This window comes from Balaenoptera physalus, assembly GCF_965194825.1.
Source record: "Balaenoptera physalus genome assembly, chromosome: 3".
NCBI classification, from domain to species: domain Eukaryota; kingdom Metazoa; phylum Chordata; class Mammalia; order Artiodactyla; family Balaenopteridae; genus Balaenoptera; species Balaenoptera physalus.
Genome location: NC_138890.1, coordinates 126,693,835 through 126,717,766, shown reverse-complemented (window position 1 = coordinate 126,717,766; position 23,932 = coordinate 126,693,835). Strand labels below are relative to the sequence as shown.

At 35.7% G+C, this 23,932-nt stretch overlaps 1 protein-coding gene across 10 annotated transcripts in view; it reads left to right on the top strand.

Annotated features, from left to right (window-relative positions):
• The window catches only part of RNF180 (ring finger protein 180), a 302,738-nt gene that overhangs the window by 146,688 nt on the left and 132,118 nt on the right, over positions 1-23,932 (top strand). Inside the window, exon 6 of one of the 10 annotated variants that reach the window (XR_014262247.1) lies at positions 23,817-23,929. The exons of the other annotated variants lie outside the window; for them this stretch is intronic. The gene's annotated coding sequence lies outside the window, so the exon portion shown is untranslated. The remainder of the gene's footprint in view (positions 1-23,816; positions 23,930-23,932) is intronic. 10 annotated transcript variants of the gene reach the window in all.

Sequence of the window (23,932 nt, the reverse complement as noted above, 5' to 3'; positions counted from 1 at the left end):
TGCCATATAATGAAAATGCCATAGAATAAAATATAAATGCCCTACCAATTCCTCAAGACCCTAATGATCTGCCCCCACAAGAACAGAACAGCCTGTATTCTTCACCATTCCTCCACCATTCTCCTTGCTCACTTCATTTTTATTACACTAGCCTTTTTGCTGTTTCCCAGTTATATTCAAATGTAGTCCTGCCTTCAGGGCCTGGCCTCTGCTCTTCCCCCAATCTCTGCATGGCTGGCTGTTCTTGTTTTTGATCAAATGCTGTCTTCTCAGAGACCACTCATAGCTCTCACACATTTCTATTCTGTTTTCTCGATAGCACTTATCTATACTTGCAATTTTCTTATTTTTTTTCATTTTTTTACTTATGTATTATCACTCACTTCCATTAGGGGTAAGCTCCATTTTGTCTTTATTATTCCTGTAACCCTAGTGTTTAGAACTGTGCCTGGCATGTAGTGCCTGGCTTAGCAAATATCAGTTGAATGAGTAAGTTGTAGGTATGTGGCTGAAAAACAAAAATTATGTAAATCACTACTTATAGGTCAAATCATTTTAAAAGCATTAAACATAAATCTATTGGTTATTTAAAAAACTATTTATCTGCTTTATAAATCTCAGTTCTTTTACGTTGCCCAGCATATTACTGAGCATGGAATGGTCACCTGGGAAACCTCTTGATCTGTCTTTTCTCTGCACTGCAGCCAGAGTGATCTTTACATAACATAGACATCAACTCCCTTCTTAGAAACCTTCCGTAGATTCCTTGCCCTTAGGATAAATATCTAAATTCTAGCATGCCTGAGAAGCCCAGTCTGGTCAACCCCTGTCTGCCTCTCTAGCCCTGTGTTGCTGTGCTCTCCCCCTAGCTTTGTGTTCCCTCCCCAGGGGCTTTGCAACCTCCACCCATATTGCCTTTTTAATCCTGCTCATCCTTCATAGGTCAGCTAAAGGATCCCTTCCTTGGAAGTCTTCCTGCACCCACAAAATGAGATTAGGTTCCTTTGTCATTTACCTCAGTGAACTTATTTCTTTCTTTCAGAGCATTTATCTCAATATGTAATTAAACCTTCATCAGTAGGATAACTTAATTAACATCTTCTTCCCCACTAGGCTGTAAGTTACATGAGAGAAGTGCCTATGTCTGGTTTTGCTAACAGTCATATCTCCAGCACCTGTCCCAGGGCTGACATATATTAGGGGTTCAATAAATATCTGCTGGGTGAATGAATGAATGAACAAACAAACACCAAATGCCTGAATGTGCCATGCTGTGTACTCAGTCCTGGGAATACAAAGATAATTAAGACTGGACCTCAAGGTTTCTAATTGAGGGCAAAGACATAAACAATTGTTATAGGGTATTGAGTATGGGCATTTATTTTTTTAATTGGGATGTAATTGACATGTAACATTATATTAGTTTCAAGTGTACAACATAATGATTTGATATTTGTATATATTGTGAAATGATCGCCACAAGAAGTCTAGTTCACATCCATCATCATATATAGTTATAATTTTTTTTCTTGTAATGAGAAGTTTTAAGATCTACTCTCTTAGCAGCTTTCAAATATACAATATAATAATACTAACTGCAGTCACCATGCTGTACATTACATCCTCAGGACTTAATTAATTTTATAACTGGAAATTTGTACCTTTTGACCACCTTCACCCATTGTTTTTTTTTTTTAAATCAAGTATCACATGGCTAGGAATCAAAGAGGTTAAAAAGCTTAGCATACTGCCAGCCGAGAACTTGAGTCCTGGCTCTTCCTTCCAGTTACTAGCTGTCAGGTACCTCAGTGTCTGGGCTTTTGTGTCTCTGTCTGTAAATTGAAGATAATAGTGCCCTCCTAAGGTTATTGTAGGGATTAAATGAGATAATGTATTTTAATTTTAGTATAGGACCTTGCATATAGTAAGCATTTGATAAATACAAGGTATTATTATTAAAGTTAAAATTATTTTTATATGATATTTGCCTTTGCCATTAGGAATGGATCCTCTCTTCCTGAACCTTCACATATTCTTAATGCTTACACTAATGTAATCTTAAAAGGTAGAAGTGAACATCTGAGTATTCTGAGTCTGAAAACTAGGCCCAGAGTTCACGACTTCACCTTTAATAAATGGAAGATACTTTAAAATTCTATTCAGTTATGTAAAAGGTTGAAAAATAAAAATTATGAAGAGTAGTCACTTTTAAAGTTAAAGAGAGCTAACATCTTAGACAGCTAATACCTTTGGAGAGCTAAAACTATTCGAAGTCCACCTTTAGCTATTTTCTAGGAAGCTGCTATTTAAGAAACAATGCCAGAATGGTGATAAATAGGGCCTGATGACAAGATGGAGATGAAAATCGTGGACGTGGTATTTCATCTGATTCCTTCTCCTTAGAGACTGACAAAACCATATTGGTGCCTTGCTTCTTGTAATGCATGGCTCTTCAACAGGAGTTGTTTACTCTATTTCTTCATTTATTTAACTGGCAATGAAGTATTTTATACCTTGGAGACATCAGAAAACCTTTGGCACTTTGCAACATGCTTTTTGTATCATGTTATGTTACAAAAAGCATTTAGGAGAATTTGAGTTGTAGGGAAATGAATTTATAAATAAACGCATCAAATAAAACTAGCTTTTGTAATGATTTGGTCATAAAGCAAGCCATAGTAAAAATACAGGATAGTCTCTTAAGATTATCCATTCTTTTTATATAATCTTTCTGTTTGGATATTGTATACCATAATGGACTTAGCTTATTATAGAGTATGGCAAGCTTTAAGCAAACTGCATAAAACAAAATGCCCAAAAAAATGTGCAGAGCCATAATAAAGAAAACTTTAATTCCCATGCTTTTCTCCAGGCATTAATACATGTCCTATCCTGGTTTCACAGGATCTTAAGGGATCTTAGAAGGTCATTTGGTAAATACAGCTGAGCCATCTGAAATGATATCTGATGCCCTGATCTCAGGGAAGGAGAACCCACTCTCAGAAGTCAGTTCCAGTTGTTCCTTACTACATTTTTTCCCATAAAAAAATCATACTTCCCATATTTCTAAAAAAAGATCCCATTGATTTGAACTAAATTTTTTGAAAACATTTCTCAAAAAAGTTAATCAGCCATTAGGTGGATTTTGGATCCTTACTTTTTAAAAACTCCTTAAACCATACAAATAAAAAGTAAAAATGTTGACAATGAATATGCTTCCAAATTTTCAATATATTTCATTTATTTAGCACTTACTGAGTATGTTCTGTGTGCAGGAATTCTGCTCAGCATGAGGGAAATAAGGAAAAAGACATAGTATTTGCCCTCTGTGAGCTCACAATCTAATTACTGAGATGGGTGAAAGGGAGTAATGACATTATAATTGCGGCAAGTGCCATAAAAGAAGAATGCACAGGAAGCTGGAGTAACTCTACGGGAAAGGTGAAAGGTCAGAAGGCATTTCCTCATGAAAATCCTCACATGAAGTCTTGTGGGACATTCAGTCAGGAGTTGACTAGGAGGTTAGGCAGAGAAGAGAGAAAGGAGAGCACATGGCCTCTTCAGGGACTAACCACAAGAAAATGGTAGCAATTGGTACGATGAGTACAGAGATGTTTCTGACTACGAGTCAAGATGGGAAAGTACAGAGAGGCCAGAACTAAAAAAACAATTTTATGCCTTGCTAGGAAATTTAAAACAAGATTAAGAGTGACCTGATAAAGTTGTGTTTTTGAAGTCAGTATAGCCGAAGTGTAGAGGGTAAATAGGAGGAGGGAGGGAGATAAGATTTAGAGGGGAGTCAGAGAGACTAGTTAAGAGGTTATTTTAGAAATTCTTATAAGAGAGGTTAAAATGACATTGGGGGTCAACAAATTTGAGAGAGACTGAGTCCCAACAGCACTTGGGAACTAATTAGATGTGATGGTGAAAGAGGGAGAGGTAGAATCACTGTTTTTTGGTCAATGAATTGTGGATGCTATTCCCTTGACTCATAAATGCAGGTTAAGGAGGAAAATTGGGAAGGCAATGAGGTAAGGAATGGGTAGACATGTTGAGACTAACATGTTTGTGGGATATATAGGCAGATATGTTCAACAGTTGGTTGTAAATATATTTATTTATATGGTTATAGATGTTAAAGTTTAGGAGATATCTTGGGCTAAGATACAGTTTCTTTAACACAGATGTAAGTTGTTTTTTCAAAATTAAATTAGCTTTCTGTTTTGTTTTGAATATAAAGGTAGTATATGCCCATTATAAAAATTCAAACACTATGAAAAGAATCAAAACTTCTGATAATCCTATTTCTAGCATCCAGAGAATATTGGTTCAGCCTCCTCTCTTCTTTATTATCGGTCGGATTTAATCCAGCAGTCATAGTCACTCTGAATGTGTTAGGGGAAGAGAGTCTGGAGACCCCTCTTCCCATGGGCCTCAGTTCTTAGTAAGGATGAAAAGAAGAATCTGAGGTCTTACCGGTTGCAAGACAGTTTATTCAAGATAAGGAGAGAACAGAGAGAACACCTCAAGAGAGAGCTGGGCCAGGCCAAGGAAGGCAATGGCCCCGGAGGGCTGGGGTGTAGAGTTTTTAAGGCAAGGTCATTGATTGACAGTCTTGATTGACAGCTGCAAGTTATATAACGAGGCGCTGCTGTGCATGTACTTCCCATAATTCAGTCTGTTATAATCAGATGTATGTATTCATAGAATATTTATGAACATTTAATGAGCCTAATGGCAGCCAAAGGTTATCTATGGACATGATAACGTGAGGTGTGCGCATGTGCCAGAGTGGGAAAGTCCCTCCAGTCAGCCAGTGGGGGATTTTTCCGGTCCCCAGACCATTTTGGAGTATTGATGGGGGCGTGTTTGGGGTGGGGTTGGCAAAATAGCTTGGCGGGATTAGGCGGCTACTGGACATTTAGTCAATGGGGCTGCCTGTCTCGTAGCTCATGGCTAACTTCCTGCCTAACAAATGCATACTGAATGCAAACAAGCATTTCAAAGCCTCAAATAGGAAAGAACATAAAGAAGATATATTTCATTGATGTCATACAGATTTATTTCAGTACATGCAGAAATAGAAGATTTAACAATTTTAGCTTTCTAGTGGTTCTATTGTAAGCTCAGAAATCATTTCACTAATCATTCAACATATCATGCTTCTGCCCAGTACAGCAACCTTGGATAGAAGTGACTTCATTTGTCAATTGTGTCCTTTTACATACCTCTAATACAAATGTTTTTTATTCATTACTTCTTGGAATATTATAAATATTTTCTATGATATTGCAGAATGTTTTTCCTTTTTATCTGAAAAAAAAAAATGACTCTTAGACACAATAAACTCATTGGCTTGCCTTTCCCCTAGTTTTGTTTCTTTCCGAGAATGCCATTATGTGATTAAATGCTGTAAATATGTACTTTAAATAGCAATTTAGGGGAGGTCTCTTGTAGATGAATACTATGTGAAAATAAATGAAGACCACCCAAATGAGAATATGTAATGGCTATTTATTCCAAACTTGCTATATAGTAAGGGAGTCAGCCACCATTACTTGCGTTTGGCAGACTCCAAAGGCAGGCAGATGAATGGAAAATCTTTACAGTGGAAAAACAGGAAGGCTTCAGGTGTACCCTGACTGGATGCTGTTGGCATGGACTGACTAGAAGCAGGGCATCCTATGTGATTGGTTAGGGGTACGTAGTTGGCTTTCTTCAGTTGGTCCTAAGTTAGAAATGGGGGCAAAAATTAGAGAAGCTATCCATTATTAATCAAGCCCTAGCTATTGTTTCAGGGTTATTTCTTGACTAGTTGCTAGAAATAGTAGTCTGACTTCCTAGACTGATTACTATAGATGATGGGCTGGTTTCCTGGGCTGGTTGCTGCAGATTGTGGGTCAGAGTTCTATTTTTTATGTATGGTCTGGGCATTTGTCCATGTGTATTATTCAGTCTGTCAGCTACCTTTTCAGACAGGAAAGTACCATACAGACTTATCCCACAACAATGTACTTAAGGAAAAGCAGTCTTCTCAAGTCATGTGTTATAGTTAATAAGTTCTTGCTATTTTATAGTATAAGTAGTACTTTTAGAAATATTTTAATATCACTTAATGTAGTTAAGATAATTTAACAAAATATGTATTCAATTATTAATAATTATATATTAAAACAACTTTTTTATATTTTTAGAAAAGATTGGTGGCTTGGTACATATAGTGAATGATAAAATTAAAGGACATTTTGATCAAACCTTATCATGATTAATATTTATTTATATTCTTGACAAATTTAAGGCAGTATCCATAAATATAAGTATTGTAATATGCTAAAGAAGTAATAAAAATAACAACACATATAGCTTTTACTGACTTCTAGGCTTTAATTAAGCACCATTTGAATATTAGCTGATTTAAACTCTCATCAATCCTAGGAGGAAGATACTTTTATGTTTCTTCTTTTGTAAATGAGAAAACACAAGCAAAGCGAAGTTAAGTCATTGTCCAGGGTTTCTCAGCTGGAGTAATAGAACCAAAATGTGAACCTGGAAGCTTGGCTCTTTTTATCTTGGTGTGTTTATACAGCTTGACAACTCGATTATCCTACTTAGTTGACACAATTTGAGGGTCTTATTGACCAGAAAACAAAACTATGATATTGGCCTCATGGCCAATTTTACTCCTATTCTGAAGAAATCCTTTTGAATTGCCATTTTATTTTTATACTTACCAAAAATTTTTCAATACGTGGATTACCTTTAGCAGCTTTTACATTTCAGGTAGTATTCCCCACTCTGATCTTCCTGTACTTAGAATGGTAACTTACTAAAAGGATACATACTATTTTAATCTAATAAATAGGAGGTAGAAAAGGAAAAATAATATAGGTATTTCAAAGCTAAATATAAGGCTGTTGAATTATCCATTCTTTAAAATTAGCTCCTTCCCTTTGCTTACTACATAAATAATAAAAAGCAGTCTAGGGGAATCAGGAGAATCACAAGACCATCATTTACCTAGTGTCAGCTATGTTCTGGGCACCGTGCTGGATGCTTTAATATGCCAACTTACTTGTGTATTGCTTTTTTCATATGCCAAAATTGAACAGTAGAATTAATACCCACACTCTGCTAAGGAATTTGTAGATATTGATGACTCATTCCTATTACCATGGCACACAGTCCAAACAATTAATGAATGTGAATTTTAAATATGTAGTTTACTAGTAACAGTTTGTTTAATCATGAACAGTCTCAGTCAATTGCTTCCTATTTCTTAAAAAGGAAAATATTTAGGTAACATTAATTTTCAGAAACATAATGGCATTGATGAATGTGAAACATGCACTCCTCAAGACACCTTTCCATGAGTAGCAAAGAATTTTTTTTTATTTTATACTTGTCATGTAGAAAGTTCATTTTAGCCTTGAGTGATTTGAGTAGTAAAGCCCTTAAAATGGGTCCTCCAACATTTTTGTGAGCAGCAAGTACTTTTTATTTTCCCTCTAACCTTTTCTAGGTTCTCCAAAGGAATGTTTGTGATATACTGACAGTGATATCTCTGCCCAACCAAAAACTCCCACTGAAAGATAAGTGCTTCTGTAAGAAGCTGCTAATTCGAATAAGCTGTGCTATGACAATCTCAACAAGATATAAAACTGGGAAATAAATATGATAGCAATGAAAATGACATTGTATAAGAGCATTATAGATAAGTCCTGGCTCTGAAACTTACTATCTCTGTGATTTTAAATAAGCCACCTGTCTGAGAATCAGTTTCCTGAGAAGAGAGCATGAGAGGGACCTTCAGGGTGTTAGTAAAGTTCTATTTCTTCAGCCAGATAGTGGTTACCCAGATGTTTTCAGTTAGAATTCATTGTGCATTTGTGAATTTTTTCTATGTAAGCTATACTTCAATAAAATCAGTGCTGTGCTGATAAATATTTCTCCAGGGGGAAAAAGCCCAGACTTGTAGCACTTGCCTGCTGATTTCCATGGTATAAATACATGGTATAAATCACCATGGCTGATTTCAAGCAACCAATATGAAATCACTGAATGAAGAATTGGGAGGAGATGTGCACATTTTGCTCTTTAAGCTGGTTCTATCACATCGCTAAATAAAATGTACTTGAAAGTTGACTAGGTAAAGAGACTTTTAACTACTGATATTTCTTAATTTATCCTTTCTCATATTTTGGTTAGCAGCTGTGAAGTGAAAAATCAGTCGACAAAGTGGCTTCATGAAGACCTATTAACTTTTTTTTAAATGTATAACATTTCTTGTTTCCTCAGTTGCCCAAAATTGAATTTTTCATAATCCATAGTTCATGATGAAACATCATCATTGATTTATGCACATTTACTTATTTTATTTCATTTTACTTATTTGGGGGTTCTGGGTGTTTTTTTAAATTAATTATTTGATGAATCCTCATGAACCCATTGCTCAACCCAGGAACTAGAATATCCTCAGTTAAATATATTTCTTGCCTTGTTTTAGTTTCATATCTTACACACACATATGTGTGATCAATATATTATTTAGTTTTATTTAGTTTTGAATTTTATATGAAGAGCTTACTCTTTTGAGATTCCTGTTTTGATTTAACTTTGCATTACCAACTATAGATTCATCTATATTGTTTCTTTTGAACATAGTTTGTTCATTTTCATGGTATAATTCTACAGACCTTTTATTACCCAGTGCTTGACATTGTTTGGTTTATGTCACTCTTGTATACTGATTTCCCAGCAGAGCGGGTATATTGTGCTTTATTTTATGTGCCTTTTTTTTTAGCAATTTGATTTATTATAAAATATGTGTTCTCTTTTCTCTTCTTGCTTTTTCTTTCCAGTATATGTTTTCTTTGGCAAATGAGTATGTTTCCCCCAAATGGGTCATAAGTCAGGGGAATATCTTGATGTGTGTCAGTGCCAACAGAAAAAAAATGTGCTGGAAGATTCTATGATGATTACCAAAGAAGCTCTATTAATAGCTAAACTAGAGTGAGTGCAGAATATTATAGGTGACTGGCAGCCAGAAACGTTAGAGTCCTCATTATAAGGGATGTAGCTCACTCAGAATGATTATCAGTTATCAAAATTTCATCACCTGATTTTCCTAAACTGTAAAAAAAGACTTAAGATGACTCTCTGCTACAAATCTGCTATAACGAAACTTTTAAGAAAACCTTTCTACTATTGAAATTTAAATGATGCTGAGTAAAACAAGTTATTAATTCAAAATTATGGGGGAAAAGTAGATATAAATAGGGAAAATGACAAAACTGATGAATGTGTATTCATCTATACAAAAATAGGACAACAATCCTTATCACAGTTCTAAAATTCAAAAACCCTTAAAACCAATATTTTTTGTTTTGTTTTCATAATTCATTTGATCACCAAACTTGTCTGGATCTAAATGCTTTTGGCAGTAAAACCTGAATTGAAGTAAAGGGAAACTACGTATTGCTGTGTATATTTTCATGTTTTACTGGAGAAAATATTTAGTGTTTGATTCCAGAACACTGCCGCAGACTGTGCTGGGGCATTACATTATATGCAGCTTCTCTACCTATCTGAAATTTTTAAAATTCTGATTTCTGAGACATATCTGGCGCTAAGGGTTCTATTAACAGACTGTGAACTGTAGTAAACAAATTGAATTTATTTTATACTTAGACCATAACTTCTTAACCTTTATTGTGCCATAGACCTCTTTGGCAAACTTAAATAATGTCTTAAATGCATAAAAGAAAATACATGGACAAGAAAGTAATTATATCGAAAAAGTTATCAAAATAATAAAAATTTGTGATACAGTTAATACATGTGTTTCTTTATTAAGGCATTACATAACAGGATCTAACAGTGGGTATAATTACTATTGTAAAGTCATTGAAGTGATGAGTGTAAATGATATTTGGAGATATCTGCACCAGCTGTAATGTCATGTGAAAAACCTTTAATTTCTGTTGATGGCAAAGTCACAGCTACTGCTAGTACTGCTGAGATTTGTCTCCTTCATTCATCATCGAAGGAAATGATAAATTTCAAATCGAGGTTAGAAAAATTGATATATAATTCATTTTCCCATCCTAGTTCATAGACCACCCGCCCCCCACTCATTCTATCCATGGATCACAGTTTATGAAACCTTGGTTACAAATACTATTAATCATAAATTTATCTGTCTTCCTTATTGATTTCTGATGTTGATTAATTTATATCCACAAGGTGATGAAGCTGGAGTTCAAGTCATGCCTTTACTTTCAGCTAGCATTATTTTAAACAATTCCCTACTTTTTTTTGAGTTTTATTACACAGTAGACAAAGCATATGAGTGCTTGTTATTTATAGGTTGAATTCTAACTACAGTAGTAGGCTTTAGAGTTTATCTTATTCCAGCCACATTGTAAATTAGGAATGAAGTATTTATATTCAACTCTTTGCTCCTTTTTTTAGTGTACATGACATTCCACTTATTTTTCCAACTTTTATTTTCCATTTCTGTTATAAATTGCCAAATGTCTTAGGTAGAGAGAATTTGTGTGGAGGGGACCAAAACCTATCTATATATTCTCTGCTGACATTTGCTCCCAACCCACATCTATTTATTATTACTTCCTCTAATGTTTGTTGCACACCTACATCCAAATTGCTGCTTCCCATGTCCATAGCCTTGTTCATACCATTCTTATCTCTCACATGCCCTTTCTCTCCTTTATTTGTTTTTATTTCTTTTTTTTAAAAATTTTATTGGGGTATAGTTGATTTAGAATGTTGTGTTACTTTCACGTGTACAGCAAAGTGATTCAGTTATACATGTACGTATATTCATTCTTTTTTAGATTCTTTTCTCATATAGGTTATCACAGAATATTGAGTAGAGTTCCCTGTGCTATACAGTAGGTCCTTGTTGGTTATCTGTCTTATATATAGTAGTGTGTGTGTGTTCATCCCAGGCTTCTGATTTATCCCTCCCCTCCACGTTTCCCCTTTGGTAGCTATAAGTTTGTTTTTGATATCTGTACGTCCGTTTCTGTTTTGTAAATAAGTTCATTTGTTTCTTTTTTTTTAAAGTTAGATTCCACATATGAGTGATATATGATATTTGTCTTTCTGTCTGACTTACTTCACTTAGTGTGATAATCTCTAGGTGCATCCATGCTGCTGCAAATGGCATTACTTCATTCATTTTTATGGCTGAGTAATATTCCATTGTATATATGTACCACATCTTCTTTAGCCATTCCTCTGTCAGTGGACATTTAGGTTGCTCTCATATCTTGGCTATTGTAAATAGAGCTGCAGTGAACATTGGGTTGCATGTATCCTTTCAGATTATGGTTTTCTCTGGATATATAGCCAGGAGTGGGATTGCTGGATCATACAGTACTTCTATTTTTAGTTTTCTCAGGAACCTCCATACTGTTCTCCATAGTGGCTGTACCAATTTACATTCCCACCAACAGTATAGGAGGGGTCCCTTTTCTCCACACCCTCTCCAGCATTTATTGTTTGTAGACTTTTTGATGGCCATTCTCACCAATGTAAGGTGATACCTCATTCTGACCAGTGAAAGGTGATACTTCATTGTACTTTTGATTTGCATTTCTCTGATAATTAGTGATGTTGAGCATCTTTTCATGTGCTTGTTGCCATCTATATGTCTTCTTTGGAGAAGTGTCTATTTAGATCTTCTGCCCATTTTTTTGATTGGGTTGTTTTTTTTTTTTGTTATTGAACTGCATGAGCTGTTTGTATATTTTGGAGAATGATCCCTTGTCAGTCACTTAGTTTGCAAATATTTTCTCCCATTCTTTGGGTTGTCTTTTTGTTTTGTTTATGGTTTCCTTTGCTGTGCAGATGCTTTTAAGTTTAATTAGGTCCCATTTGTTTATTTTTGTTTTTATTTCCATTACTCTAGGAGGTGGATCCAAAAAGATATTGCTGCAATTTACATCAAAGAGTGTTCTGCCTATGTTTCCTCTAAGAGTTATACAGTGTTCAGCCTTAAATTTAGGTATTTGATCCATTTCGAGTTAATTTTTGTGTATGGTGTTAGAGACTGTTCTAATTTCATTCTTTTACATGTAGATGTCCAGTTTTTCCAGCACAGCTTATTGAAAAGACTCTCTTTTCTCCATTTTATATTCTTACCTCCTTTGTCGTAGATTAATTGACCATAAGTGTGTGAGTTTATTTCTGAGCTTTCTGTCCTGTTCCATTGATCTATATTTCTGTCTTTGTGCCAGTACCATAGTGCTTGATTGCTGTGGCTTTGTCGTATTGTCTGAAGTCAGAGAGTTAGATTCCTCCAGCTCCGTTTTTCTTTCTCAAGATTGCTTTGGCTATTCGGGGTCTTTTGTATTTCCATACAAATGGTAAAATTTTTTGTTCTAGTTCTGTGAAAAATGGCATTGGTAATTTGATAGGGATTGTATCGAGTCTGTAGACTACCTTGAGTAGTGTAGTCATTTTGACAATATTTATTCTTCAAATCGAAGAATGGTATATCTTTTCATCTGTTTGTGTCATCTTCGATTTCTTTCATCAACATCTTATAGTTTTCAGAGTAGAGGACTTTTGTCTCCTTAGGTAAGTTTATTCTTAGGTATTTTATTCCTTTTGATGAAAGCACTTCTGCAAAAGCATCAGAGTAAAACAATAACTGTCTATAAAAGACAACAGACTTAAAAAGCCATGGTTAAGCACCCGATTACAATGTAATCAATAAAGAAACTTGCTTACAATAACTAGAATTATGACTGATTATAATCGTAACCATTAAAAACCTTAATCTCCGGCAAAAACCAAGAAGCAAGTAATTGTGCATTTCCTGATTGGAAAACTTATGCTTTAGTCTTCTTCTCCCAAGAAGGCAAGGGTAGGTAAACTTACACCCACCCAACAATTAATGTTCCAAAATTTTATCCTATTTGAAATGACCCAGATAGTCAATGAATTCTCTTCATTTAACTTAGTTTAGTTTAGTTTCAAGTTACCAAAATCTCGAGAGACTCTTTTAGATAGACATTCCCAAAACATAATTATTTCTATAGAGTTTACCTAAAAACTCTTTTTTGTCCTTTACTCTTAGAGATCACATAAAATTAAAGTTCCAGAGAGCCCAGGTAGATCATTTACATCTCAGAGGCACTAGAGAAATATCAATTCCTTCTAGAGAACTAGCTTAACCAATTACAAAAGACTCACTTTGATACAGTTGCAGAGCCATGAGAGGCCATTGTTCGCCAGATCTCTTGGCAACCCCCATTGAGCAAGGACAACCACCACAGGATTACCCCCGCAACTTTCAGTCCCCACATGCTAGTTAACAGCCCCCATAACTTTCCATTCCCTGTCCTATATTTCCCAACATCTCACCACTCATGGGAGTTTGCTCAGTTTCCTGACTGCTTCCACCAATTTTTGGGCTGCATCCCATAGGCCTACAAGGCCTATGCTTGCCCAGCTTCAGACCAAAGAAAGAGCCCGAATCAGCAACAGAGACATCAATGGGTTAATGGATGGGGGAGCTTACACGTCTGAAGCAAGGTCCTGGAGCAACACCCCAACATGTGCGGTGGATGGCAGGCAGTACATGGTGGCAGTTTTCACTCTCCCTCCTTTTTTTCTTTTTTTTTTTTTTTAACATCTTTTAGAGTATAATTGCTGTAAAATTTTGTGTTAGTTTCTGCTGTATAACAAAGTGAATCAGCTATACATATACATATATCCCCATATCCCCACCCTCTTGTGCCTCCCTCCCACCCTCCCTATCCCACCCCTCTGGGTGGTCACAAAGCACCAAGCTCTGCTTTGCAGCTGCTTCCCACTAGCTATCTATTTTACATTGGGTACTGTATATATGTCAATGCTACTCTCTCACTTTTTCCCAGGTTACCCTTCCCCTCCGCCGTGTCCTCAAGTCCATTCTCTATGTCTGCGTCTTCCTCTGAAAGAAGGTTCCTCTGAAACATTTTTTTTTTTTAGATTCCGTATATATGTGTTAGCATACTGTATTTGTTTTTCTCTTTCTGACTTACTTCACTCTGTATGACAGACTCTAACTCCATCCACCTCATTACAAATACCTCCATTTCATTTCTTTTTATGGCTGAGTAATATTCCATTGTATATATGTGCCACATCTTCTTTATCCATTCATCTGTTGATGGACACTTAGATTGCTTCCATGTCCTGGCTATTGTAAATAGAGCTGCAATGATCATTTTGGTACATGACTCTTTTTGAATTATGGTTTTCTCAGGGTATGTGCCCAGTAGTGGGATTGCTAGGTCGTATGGTAGTTCTATTTTTAGTTTTTTAAGGAACTTCCATACTGTTTTCCATAGTGGCTGTATGAGTTTAGATTCCCATCAACAGTGCAAGCGGGTTCCTTTTTCTCCACACCCTCTCCAGCATTTATTGTTTGTAGATTTTTGATGATGGCCATTCTGACCAGTGTGACGTGATGCCTCATTGTAGTTTTTTGATTTGCATTTCTCTAATGATTAGTGATGTTGAGCATCCTTTCATGTGTTTGTTGGCAATCTGTATATCTTTTTTGGAGAAATGTCTATGTAGGTCATCTGCCCGTTTTTGGATTGGGTTGTTTGTTTTTTTGATATTGAGCTGTATGAGCTGCTTGTAAGTTTTGGAGATTAATCCTTTGTCAGTTGCTTCATTTGAAAATATTTTCTCCCATTCTGAGGGTTGTCTTTTGGTCTTGTTTATGGTTTCCTTTGCTATGCAAAAGCTTTGAAGTTTCACTAGGTCCCATTTGTTTATTTTTGTTTTTATTTCCATTTCTCTAGGAGGTGGGTCGAAAAGGATCTTGCTGTGATTTATGTCATAGAGTGTTCTGCCTGTGTTTTCCTCTTAAGAATTTTATAGTGTCTGACCTTACATTTAGGTCTTTAATCCATTTTGAGTTTATTTTTGTATATGGTGTTAAGGAGTGTTCTCATTTCATTCTTTTTTTTTTAACATGTTTATTGAAGTATAATTGCTTTACAATGGTGTGTTAGTTTCTGCTTTAAAACAAAGTGAATCAGTTGTACATATACATATGTTCCCATATCTCTTCCCTCTTGCATCTCCCTCCCTCCCACCCTCCCTATCCCACCCCTCTAGGTAGTCACAAAGCACCGAGCTGATCTCCCTGTGCTATGCGACTGCTTCCCACTAGCTATCTATTTTACATTTGGTAGTGTATATATGTCCATGACACTCTCTCACCCTGTCACATCTCACCCCTCTCCCTCCCCATATCCTCAAGTCCATTCTTTAGTAGGTCTGTGTCTTTATTCCCATCTTGCCACTAGGTTCTTCATGTCCTTTTTTTTTTTTTTCCTTAGATTCCATATATATGTGTTAGCATACTGTATTTGTTTTTCTCTTTCTGACTTACTTCATTCTGTATGACAGACTCTAACTCCATCCACCTCACTACAAATAACTCAATTTTGTTCCTTTTTATGGCTGAGTAATATTCCATTGTATATATGTGCCACATCTTCTTTATCCATTCATCTGTTGATGGACACTTAGATTACTTCCGTATCCTGGCTATTGTAAATAGAGCTGCAATGAACATTTTGGTACATGACTCTTTTTGAATTATGGTTTTCTCAGGGTATATGCCCAGTAGTGGGATTGCTGGGTCGTATGGTAGTTCTATTTTTAGTTTTTGAAGGAACCTCCATACTCTTCTCCATAGTGGCTGTATCAATTTACATTCCCACCAACAGTGCAAGAGTGTTCCCTTTTCTCCACACCCTCTCCAGCATTTATTGTTTCTAGATTTTTTGATGATGGCCATTCTGACCGGTGTGAGATGATACCTCATTGTAGTTTTGATTTGCATTTCTCTAATGATTAAGGATGTTGAGCATTCTTTCATGTGTCTGTTGGCCATCTGTATATCTTCTTTGGAGAAATGTCTGTTTAGGTCCTCTGCCCATTTTTGGATTGGGTTCTTTGTTTTTTTGTTATTGAGCTGCATGAGCTGCTTGTAAATCTTGGAGATTAATCCTTTGTCAGTTGCTTCATTTGCAAATATTTTCTCCCATTCTGAGGGTTGTCTTTTGGTCTTGTTTATGGTTTTCTTTGCTGTTCAAAAGCTTTTAAGTTTCATTAGGTCCCATTTGTTTATTTGTGTTTTTATTTCCATTTCTCTAGGAGCTGGGTCAAAAGGATCTTGCTGAGATTTATATCATTGAGTGTTCTGCCTATGTTTTCCTCTAAGAGTTTGATAGTGTCTGGCTTAACATTTAGGTCTTTAATCCATTTTGAGTTTATTTTTCTGTATGGTGTCAGGGAGTGTTCTAGTTTCATACTTTTACATGTACCTGTCCAATTTTCCTAGCACCACTTATTGAAGAGACTGTCTTTTCTCCACTGTATATGCTTGCCTCCTTTATCAAAGATAAGCTGACCATATGTGCGTGGGTTTATCTCTGGGCTTTCTATCCTGTTCCATTGATCTATATTTCTGTTTTTGTGCCAGTACCAAACTGTCTTGATTACTGTAGCTTTGTAATATAGTCTGAAGTCAGGGAGCCTGATTCCTCCAGCTCCATTTTTCATTCTCAAGATTGCTTTGGCTATTCGGGGTCTTTTGTGTCTCCATACAAATTGTGAAATTTTTTGTTCTAGTTCTGTGAAAAATGCCAGTGGTAGTTTGATAGGGATTGCATTGAATCTGTAGATTGCTTTGGGTAGTAGAGTCATTTTCACAATGTTGATTTTTCCAATCCAAGAACATGGTATATCTCTCCATCTATTTGTATCATCTTTAATTTCTTTCATCAGTGTCCTATAATTTTCTGCATACAGGTCCTTTGTCTCCTTAGGTAGGTTTATTCCTAGATATTTTATTTTTTTTGTTGCAGTGGTAAATGGGAGTGTTTTCTTAATTTCACTTTCAGATTTTTCATCATTAGTATATAGAAATGCAAGAGATTTCTGTGCATTAATTTTGTATCTTGCTACTTTACCAAATTCATTGATTAGCTCTAGTAGTTTTCTGGTGGCAGTTTTAGGATTCTCTATGTATAGTGTCATGTCATCTGCAAACAGTGACAGCTTTACTTCTTCTTTTCCGATTTGGATTCCTTTTATTTCTTTGTCTTCTCTGATTGCTGTGGCTAACACTTCCAAAACTATGTTGAATAATAGTGGTGAGAGTGGGCAACCTTGTCTTGTTCCTGATCTTAGTGGAAATGGTTTCAGTTTTTCACCATTGAGGACAATGTTGGCTGTGGGTTTGTCATATACGGCCTTTATTATGTTGAGGAAAGTTCCCTCTATGCCTACTTTCTGCAGGGCTTTTATCATAAATGGGTGTTGAATTTTGTCAAAGGCTTTCTCTGCATCTATTGAGATGATCATATGGTTTTTCTCCTTCAGTTTGTTGATATGATGTATCATGTTGATTGATTTGCGTATATTGACGAATCCTTGCATTCCTGGAATAAACCCCACTTGATCACGGTGTATAATCCTTTTAATGTGCTGTTGGATTCTGTTTGCTAGTATTTTGTTGAGGATTTTTGCATCTATGTTCATCAGTGATATTGGCCTGTAGTTTTCTTTCTTTGTGACATCTTTGTCTGGTTTTGGTATCAGGGTGTTGGTGGCCTCGTAGAATGAGTTGGGAAGTGTTCCTCCCTCTGCAATATTTTGGAAGAGTTTGAGAAGGATAGGTGTTAGCTCTTCTCTAAATGTTTGATAGAATTCGCCAGTGAAGCCATCTGGTCCTGGGCTTTTGTTTGTTGGAAGATTTTTAATCACAGTTTCAATTTCAGTGCTTGTGATTGGTCTGTTCATATTTTCTATTTCTTCCTGGTTCAGTCTCAGTAGGTTGTGCATTTCTAAGAATCTGTCCATTTCTTCCAGGTTGTCCATTTTATTGGCATAGAGTTGCTTGTAGTAATCTCTCAGGATCGTTTGTATTTCTGCAGTGTCAGTGGTTACTTCTCCTTTTTCATTTCTAATTCTACTGAGTTGAATCTTCTTCCTTTTTTTCTTGATGAGTCTGGTTAATGGTTTATCAATTTTGTTTATCTTCTCAAAGAACCAGCTTTTCGTTTTATTGATCTTTGCTATTATTTCCTTCACTTCTTTTTCATTTATTTCTGATCTTATCATTATAGTTTCTTTCCTTCTGCTAACGTTGGGGTTTTTTTGTTCTTTTTCTAATCGCTTTAGGTGTAAGGTTAGGTTGTTTATTTGAGATTTTTCTTGTTTCTTGAGGTAGGATTGTATTGCTATAAACTTCCCTCTTAGAACTGTTTTGCTTTATGCCATAGGTTTTGGGTCATCGTGTTTCCATTTTCATTTATTTCCAGGTATTTTTTTATTTCCTCTTTGATTTCTTCAGTGATCTTTTGGTTACTGAGTAGCGTATTGTTTAGCATCCATGTGTTTTTATTTTTTACAGTTTTATTCCTGTAATGATATCTAGTCTCATAGCGTTGTGTTCAGAAGATATCCTTGATACTATTTCAATTTTCTTAAATTTACCAAGGCTTGATTTGTCACCCAAGATATGATCTCTCTTCGGGAAAGTTCCATGTGCACTTGAGAAGGTGTATTCTGTTGTTTTTGGATGGAATGTCTGATAAATATCAACTAATTGTACCTGGTCTGTTGTGTCATTTACAGCTTGTGTTTATTTATTTTCATTTTGTATGATCTGTCCATTGGTGAAAGTGGGGTGTTAAAGTCCCCTACTATGTTTGTGTTACTGTCGATTTCCCCTTTTATGGCTGTTAGCATTTGCCTTTTGTATTGAGTTGCTCCTATGTTGGGTGCATAAATATTTACAATTGTTATATCTTTTCTTGGATTGATCCCTTGATCATTATGCAGTGTCCTTCTTTGTCTCTTATAGTAGTCTTTATTTTAAAGTCTATTTTGTCTGATATGAGAATTGCTACTCCAGCTTTCTTTTGATTTCCATTTGCATGGAATATCTTTTTCCATCCTCTCACTTTCACTCTGTGTGTGTCCCTAGGTCTGAAGTGTGTCTCTTGTAGACAGTATATATACAGGTGTTGTTTTTGTATCCATTCAGCCAGTCTGTGTCTTTTGGTTGGAGCATTTAACCCATTTACATTTAAGGTAATTATCAATATGTATGTTCCTATTACCATTTTCTTAATTGTTTTGGTTTCTTTTTGTAGATCCTTTTCTTCTCTTGTGTTTCCCACCTAGAGAAGTTCCTTTAGCATGTGTTGTAAAGCTGGTTTGGTGGTGCTGAATTTTCTTAGCTTTTGCTTGTCTGTAAAGGTTTTAATTTCTCTGTCGAATCTGAATGAGATCTTTGCTGGGTAGAGTAATCGTGGTTGTAGGTTTTTCTCTTTCATCACTGTAAATACATCCTGCCACTCCCTTCTGGATTGCAGAGTTTCTGCTGAAAGATCAGCTTTTAACCTTATGTAGATACCCTTGTATGTTGTTTGTTGCTTTTCCCTTGCTGCTTTTAATATTTTTTCTTTGTGCTTAATTTTTGATAGTTTGATTAATTTGTGTCTTGGCATGTTTCTCATTGGATTTATTCTGTTTGGGACTTTCTGTATCTCCTGGACTTGATTGACTATATCCTTTCCCATTTTAGGGAAGTTTTCTGCTATAATCTCAAATATTTTCTCAGACCCTTTGTTTTTCTCTTCTTCTTCTGGGACCCCTAAAATTTGAATGTTGGTGCATTTAATGTTGTCCCAGATGTCTCTGAGACTGTCCTCAATTCTTTTCATTCATTTTTCTTTATTCTGCTCTGCACCAGTTATTTCCACTCTTCTATCTTCCTGGTCACTTATCCGTTCTTTTGCTTCAGTTATTCTGCTAATGATTCCTTCTAGAGAATTTTTAATTTCATTTATTGTGTTGTTCATCATTGTTTGTTTGCTCTTTAGTTCTTCTAGATCCTTGTTAAACATTTCTTATATTTTCTCCATTCTGTTTCCAAGATTTTGGATCATCTTTACTGTCATTACTCTGAATTCATTTTTGGGTAAACTGCCTATTTCCTCTTCATTTATTTGGTCTGGTGAGTTTTTACCTTGCTCCTTCATCTGCTGCATATTTCTCTGTATTCTCATTTTGTTTAACTTACTATGTTTGGGGTCCTCTTTTTACTGGCGGCAGGTTCGTAGTTCCTGTTATTTTTGGTGTCTGCCCCCAGTGGGTGAGGTTGGTTCAGTGACTTGTGTAGGCTTTCTGGTTGGGGCGACTGGTGCCTGTTTTCTGGTGGGTGGTGCTGGATCTTGTCCTTCTGGTGGGCTGGGCCATGTCCGATTGTGTGTTTTGTTGTGTCTGTGAACTTAGTATGACTTTAGCCAGCCTCTCTGCTCATGGGTGGAGATGTGTTCCTGTCTTGATAGTTGTTTGTCATGGGGCATCCAGCACTTGAGCTTGCTGGCCATTGGGTGGAGCTGGCTGTTAGTGTTGAGACAGAGATTTCTGGGAGAGCTCTCGCTGGTTGATATTATGTGGAGCCAGGAGGTCTCTGGTGGTCCAATGTCTTGGACTTGACTCTCCACCTTGGAGGCTCAGGCCTGACATCTGGCTGGAGCACCAAGACCCTGCCAACTGCATGGCTCAGAAGAAAAGGAAGGGAAAAAAAAAAAAACATGAGCAGATAGAACCCCAAAAACAAACGGGAAAAGCAAAACTAAACAGACAAAATCACACAAAGAAACATTCACACACACACTCATAAAAAGAAAAACAAACAAACAAAACTAAAAAAAAAAAGAACAGACAGAACTCTAGGACAAATGGTAAAGGCAAACCTAAACAGAGAAAATCACACAAGATAAGTGATGAATATTTCAAGACATTTAAAATTTGAAGAAGAGAATAACAGTGTCAAATCTGCCAACAGATCAAGATAGATGAAAAGTAGAGGCAGTTCTTTTGAGAAGTTTAGCTGTGACAGGAAGGAGAGAGAGGGAAGGTAGTAGCTGGATCAAATTGCAAGACTAAGGGAATTTGGTTTTTTTGTGTGTTTGGGTTTGTGTGTGTGTGTGTGGTTCTTTTTATTTTTAATGTGAGAAGCCATTAGTGAAAGAGAAGTTGTAGATCCAGGAAGAATTTGAAAGGAATGGCAAATGGCAAAGGTTTTAGAATAGTCATATCAGAGAGCCAGTCAGTGACTTAATAAGTTTGCCAGGAAAAAAAAAACAGAATTGTTCCCACAGATTTGACACTAGAGTTGTGGACTGCCAATCTAGAAGAGTATAATACAGTTTAATTATTAGAGAAATATGTAGTATATTATTTGGAAGAGATTTTTAGAGAAACCTTGATTTTAGTGCTGAATTAGATAATTTTCTAAAATTCCTTATAGCCTTACTCCATACTTGGAAGGATTCAATTCAAGGAGTTTTCTTTTTTTTTGTCTCTTATATTTTTCTTCCAAGTTAATTGAGGTATAATTGACATAGAGCACTGTATAAGTTTAAGGTATACAGCAAGATGATTTGACTCACATATATCATGCAATGATTACCCCAGTAGGTTTAGTGAACATTCATCATTTTATATAGATACAAAACTAAGGAAATAGAAAAAAATATTTTTTCCTTGTGATAAGAACTCCTAGGATTTATTCTCTTAACAATTTTCATATATAATATACAGCAGTATTAATTGTATTTATCATGTTGTATATTACATCTCTAGTATTTATTTATTTTATACCTGGAAGTTTTTTCCTTTTGATTACCTTCATCCAATTACCCCTCCCCCAACTGCCTCTGGTAACCATAAATAATGATCTCTTTTTCTATGAGTTTGTTTGTCTTTAGAAGGAAGTTTCTATCTTGCCTCTGTAAAATAAGTTGAGAATCTTACAGAGTAATTGTTCTGTATTTACCTTTAGCAATTTCTCCAATTTGATAATTCTATCTTCTTTAACCTTACTTTTTTCATATTTACAATCTCCATTTGGATTCTTATTCAAGTTCACTTTTTGTTTTTATTACATATATATGTTTATTTTTAATTGAATTGTAGTTGACTTACAATATTATTTAGTTTCAGATGTACAATGTAGTGATTCAGTATTTTTATACATTATACACTATACAAAGTTATTACATTATTATATTTTTATTATATCCTGTTCTTGTCTAATTAACTATATTCTTCTTAAAAAAATTTTTTTTAATTTATTTTTAAAATTTATTTATTTAATTTATATTTATTTTTGGCTGCATTGGGCCTTCGTTGCTGCACACAAGCTTTCTCTAGTTGCAGTGAGCAGGGGCTACTCTTCATTGCAGTGCATGTGATTCTCATTGCGGTGGCTTCTCTTGTTGCGGAGTACGACCTTTAGGCACACAGGCTTCAGTAGTTGTGGCAAACGGGCTCAGTAGTTTTGGCTCACGGGCTCTAGAGCACAGGGTCAGTAGTTGTGGCTCACGGGCTTAGTTGCTCCACGGCATGTGAGCTCTTCCTGGACCAGGGATCAAACTCGTGTCCCCTGCATTGGCAGGTGGATTCTTAACCACTGCACCACCAGGGAAGTCCCTGAAATTCCTTTTAGCACAATTATTTTAAAGTTTCTTACATATTTCTCAGTTATATGTAGTTTTTTAAAAGTGAATTCTTCCCATTCATACATCTACTAATACTTTTTTATTGACAGTTTGTTTTCTGACATACTTTGTAACTTTTGGCTGTGAGCTTATCTTCAGCGGGAGTTGTTTCTGTGTGAATCTCAAGGGCCCTGAGTTGTGGAAGAAACCCCTTGGAGCCAGTTTTGTGTTTGACTTTGCTGTGGCTTTCACTAGTATAGGACTTATTTTAATTTTATTTTCTCTGTTTAGGGTTTCCAAGCTTCTTGGGAAGTGCTAATTTAGACCTCACACCTACAAATAGTGCAGGTTTGGAGTGCTGGTATCCTTCTGCCAATTCTTTGTCTAGATTAGCTGGCTCCTGTACTATATTCCTCAGACCAAACAGCCTTTCTAGCTCACTGCTATACATAGAGCCTAGAGTCTTGACTCCCAAGCTATATCTGCAACATATGTGTTAGGTTTTTGAACAGTTAATCTAACATTTTTATTTAATTAGTACTGGAGGGAGACTTACTGCATTTGCTCTGTTCCCCATATTGACCAAAAATCTTTTTTGGTGATGTAAGAAACTTTTCCAGTTGTTTCTTAAAATATATTTTTGATGACAGATATGGAAGCTAGCGCTAGCATATGTTAGAAGTCCAAAACTGTCAAATTTGGAATATGCATTTATGCAAATTTAGAGTCATATTCTGAAACTAGAAGTACAGATTCTTATGACACAACAATGACATTTATAAAAACTTACATTTTTTAAGAATCAGGAATGAAGAGAATTCTGTAATATATATGTCTGTATATTTAAAGTAACTTCCATATGCTGTTTCTTAATCATGTGATTTTCTGATAACTTTAATATCTGAACTTTTTCTGTGACATAGTATGGACTTTGTGTCAGGTATGAGATAAATGCAATAGATAAGATTTAGAGAAAAGTAGATGTACTTCAAGTGTATGTGAAGAAATTAAATGGTATAAGGAAAAGGTAAGAAAGTAAGTAATATGTTATAGGAATGACTCATAATCCACAAACTCAGATATTCAGGGAATGTAGCTTTATTTTTTATTAAAAGGTATTTGTCCATATAAGTACACAGTGGATATTTGTTGAATAAATGAATGAATTTAAATTTCTATTTTGAGCCCCCTTTCTATTGGAGGCTAGAAACTAAATCTTAATCGGTCAAGCCTTTCTCCTCTTTTTACCTCTAGGTCTATGTTCTAAGTTTCTAGAACCTTCCAAGTGTCAGCATGTTGAAGGTGGGGTGGAATTTGGCCTTACTGATACCTACTGAGCTTATACTCAGAAAGACTGAGAAAGAAAGGTA